The sequence below is a fragment of the Vicugna pacos genome, chromosome 2 (assembly GCF_048564905.1).
Source record: "Vicugna pacos chromosome 2, VicPac4, whole genome shotgun sequence".
Taxonomy (NCBI): Eukaryota; Metazoa; Chordata; class Mammalia; order Artiodactyla; family Camelidae; genus Vicugna; species Vicugna pacos.
In genome coordinates this window covers 944,101-948,584 of record NC_132988.1, presented here as the reverse complement: position 1 = coordinate 948,584, position 4,484 = coordinate 944,101, and the positions used below count along the sequence as shown (strand labels likewise).

The window sequence follows — 4,484 nt, the reverse complement described above, 5'->3', positions numbered from 1 at the left end:
CCAAACACACCTTATGGGTTGAAATTTCTTCAGTGTCCCTACTGTAGGGGAAACCTGGAAGTCCCAGGCACTGTCCAGGAGTCACATCAACCTGCAAAAATCAAAGTCATGTGACTGAAACGGGACAACCCATGTTGTGTGATAGGGCTGAAAGCTCACCAAAAACAGGTTTGGGGGCCAAACCCAAGCCCACCGGCTCCTCACATGAAGAAGGACAGGGAGGCCCAATTAGCCACGAGACTGGGGGGCTTCATTACTCCATGAATAAAGGATTTGTGCCAGTTCCACCTTTAGACAGGGAACCCGAAAACCCAGACTTGGAAGCACCCTGTCCCCTCCCCTCTGAACAAATATTCTCTCAAGACACATAGTGAGAGATGGGAGCCCTGGTGAGCTCTGGAATAAGATGCAATATGAAAGACTGCTGGTACCATATGATGCAGAGCTCAGGCAGCCCCCAGGGCCACCAGCCCTTCTGGTACAACTGATGCCCAATCTTCCATCCACAACAGTTTCTTCAGGACACTTACACACACATAACCATCACACAAAAATGATTGCTTAGACATATTTTAAGAGAAATAACATTATGAGAATGCCAAATTCATGACAAGTCAGAGTCAAGACCCCAGAGTATTTACTGAATGAGATTTCACATGTGCTCCACAGAGAACTTTAAACCCTTAGGACACAGTCATGGAAAAATAGGCATTTTCTTTCTTTCCTCCAAGTTGGCTTTGCTGGAGAACTCCATAGACACAGGAAGACTCTGGATCCCACCTCTACTACTTACACAAAGGGCTCAACACGTGGAGAGGGGTCAGCGCTGGTGCGACCGGCTCCAATGTGACCACTCCCGTGCCCAGCTCCCCAAGGAGCAGAGCTCCCACCAAAGGAGCAGAGACCCCCAGGAGCAGAGCTCCCCCCATGGACACTACAGTGCCTACAAGAATCAGGAGTCTGATGAGTGAGCCTGGGGCGGGCAAGACAGGAAGCAAGCACCGCTCCCTCAAGCTCAGCAGGTGATCTCTGTGTCATCTTGAATAAATACAGTCAGCATTAAAGATGTTTGACAAGAGGGTAAAAGGTAAGGCCTCCCCAAATCTCCACTCATTCCTTTAGTGGGAGTCCTGTTAGAACACATGGTGACAGACGCTGGCATTACATGGGCACGTTGCCCTCAGGGCTGCAGGGGAGGCCACGGTGCTGCCTCTGCCCCACCTCCTTCCCTCATCCCCCAGAACTCACAGGGGCCACTGACACATTTCTCTGACTTTCTCTCCTTGGTATTGCTGCTCTTCTAGCTTTTAAGAGCTCATAAACACCTCACCAGAAAATCTTTAACAATGAATCCAAATCAAATGAAATCAACCACAGATACACACTGCCTTCATCATTACTTTTCATTTTAGGACGAAATTCTTGAAGACGACTCCCTGACCTGAAGGGATGGATGGAGGAGAAAAGAAAAGAAGACAAGTATTTTGGCCCCAAAAAAATTAGAGGTAACCAGATGGTGGCTAGTTTTCATCGCACCTCTCTGCCCGCCCCAATTTCACATGCCCCTCCCAACTCAATTCATCAGAACTCGACTGAAGGAGACGGCTGTGCAAATTTATTGGAAGCCAAAGAAATTGCTCCAGAAGCAGTCTCCCGATCCCAGCGAGAACACTGAAAACTGACCAGTGCCAGGATCTGAGTACTAAAACACACAGACCCAAACTCCACCCCCCTCCCTGGTGGGTGTACTTACAATGGGGGTGTCGCCACGCAATTTGTCATCATCCAACATATAAAAATGAAAGGGACACCAGTTTTCAACATCACAGTCCCTCTGAAACAACTGGTAGTCAATTAGCGTTTATCGGCAGCAAAAGTCGATTTTCTCCCCTGCACGTGGAGGTCAACACACAGAAGAGACTGATGATCCCCACTGCGAGTGTAGCTAAGTGTGTCTAAGCAAACTGGCTCCATCAGCCTCCTGATGAGCAGGGAAGTATGTAAGCCACGGGGCTCTGCAGACTAATGGCCAGGCAAGGAGGGCGCTTCCTTGCTTTGGGGAGAAAAACGCGGAAGCAACACTCGCTGGAAATAAATTCTAATTAAAATTTCAACTGCGGTTCCTGCAGCGTAACCCCCGCCAATAGATGAGGCTCCCTCTGTGCTGTCCAGTCATGTGAGGCAGGCTCATTATTATAACTGTGTGTTTGGTTTAGCAAGTGAATCATGTCTGTTTTCTGGAAATTACTTGAGGGTGGAAAACCTTCCAAACATGTTCATTTATTTGCTGTGGAATCTGTTTAATCTTCGTAAGAGCATTTACAATGACAACCTTCTTAAATAAGCATCTTTGCCCGAGAGACCTTTCCAGGCACATGCGCCGAAACCTAGGACAACCCAGAAGCAAAATCAAAACCGTTTCAGCTGCACAACACCGCAGAATGTGTCCAGTTTGAGAATCAAGGATTTTTTTCTCCACACCCTTTTACTCTTCTGCCCAAATTAATCAGCCTCTGCTGCTCTTGTATACTGAGTATTGTATGACTCATCTTCTCTGCCTGTGAAATGGAAATGGGAGATACTTCTACCCAATAAAATGTCATAGAACTTACCAGCAAAATTATATATATTAAAAAAAAAGCCAGGGCTTTATGCTGTCCAGGGTTATGAATCATTTATTTAATGTGTCTATTGCTACAAGAATAAACTTTTCTAAATGTAAAACCTCCTCAGAAATCTTCAACTGCTATTCAAGAAAAAATATCTCAGAAAATTTCTGAGAAGTATTTAAAGGAAAATCATTTTAACTGAATCATATTCTATGCACACTGAATACATTCTCTTTAGAGAACTCCTAGTTTTTTTTTAAATGACCTATAAAAATACACCCAGTATTAATCAGTAAATCTTCATTCCTTACTTTTAAAATTCTTAAGACATGCTATTTTTCTTAAATCAAATGTGTAGGTATTCGCAAGCCAATGGACAACGGAATTACCTAAGAAGACATTATAAAGCAGCAAGAGCAACTAGCACTTTGCCAAACATCCTGCCTGAGAGCCACTCGGATCATCTCATTTTGACCTGACGGCTTGGAGGAGAGCTCCATCAGCCCATTTAACAGATGAAGAAACTGAGGCTCTGGGTGGTCATGTTTCCTGTACTTGATGGAGCCGGGATCTAAACCCGGATCTTTGTCTATAGAGCCTGTGCCTTTACCAGATCACACTTATATTTCTCATACTTCAAATGCACTCAGTCCCCGAGGTAACACACCTTCCTTGCGTTTCTGAGAGTTTTAGGAAGTACTGAATTACGAGGACTAAGCAGACATTTTGTGTGGGCTAATTTTTTATTTTCTGATTTTCCTGAATCAGTTCAGGCTGAATTCATACTACTTACGAGGAGAAGTCCTGAGGCAGAGGAGAGAGGGGAAGATAAGCCAGTCATAAACAATTTCAAGAGATCCAATTCATCAAGGAAGCAAAGTATTAAATAAACCACTTCAGCAACACGCTTGTCAGTAAGCCTTGGTTTCTCTGTCTCTGCCTGAAGGAAGGTAAGCCCTCCAGCCCATCTGCCTTCCTGCCACCTACCGTGGATGATCTTGGCTCCCTCACCTGTGACACGTGTGTTCTCCAGGGAATCTTTGTAGAGATTAAACAATAAAACTATATGCAAAGGGGATAATTATTTGCTAGACAGCAGGCACAAAACAAAAAATAAAATTATTTTATTTCATGAAAATGGGAGGTAGGTCTCCCAATTAAACATTCCTGATAGAATCCCAACAAGGACTTTAATTTACCTGCCAGAAATTGTAAAATAACCTTTCTTTTTTAAAGGTTGTATCCATTCTCCCTACTTTTTACCAATCCTGGCAGTTATCCTGAAAATCTATTCCCAGAACTTGGCATCCATCTCCCATATTTAAATCTTAAAGTTTGAAATTATGATGAAGCTTGGGCACATAAAGATTCACACCATAATTCACAGAATAAATAAAGACCACAGGAACAGGGCCACCTCCAGACCCCATGTGCTCAGGACAGGCTCCAAACTTCATAAAATCTGATGCATGCTGTTTGAACAGAAAGAAAATTGAATGCTATCAAGGAGACTGACACAGAGCACTGGCCAGCTCAAGAGACGACTCCTTCACCCCTTATCTGACTTAAGTCATCTAACAGTTATCAGTTGATCTCTAACTAAAAGTAAAACAGGGGTAGGGTTGGAAAGTAACATTTTTCCTACAATATATACATAATGTCAACTAAAAATTGGCACTTGTCATCTGCCTCTGATTTGATTAAATCATGAGCCACTGCAGCTGCTGACCTTCAACGCCCTCTGAAAGTAGTTCAGGGTGGAGATCAGGAATGGGGTGCTCTGTGCTCTGGGAAAATGGGCAGAAAAGCCTTCAGATAGTTAGACATTTTCAGGAAATTTTAAGAGCCCAAATTCTTTCATCTCCTCCTATCTAG

General features: G+C 43.9%; 1 long non-coding RNA gene across 1 annotated transcript; it reads left to right on the top strand.

Moving 5' to 3' along the window:
* Positions 1-3,148: 3,148 nt before the first annotated feature.
* On the top strand, positions 3,149-3,514 carry LOC140688706 (uncharacterized). Its single transcript, XR_012063461.1, has 2 exons — positions 3,149-3,267; positions 3,378-3,514. It is a non-coding gene; the product is annotated as an uncharacterized lncRNA (long non-coding RNA).
* Positions 3,515-4,484: the final 970 nt, after the last annotated feature.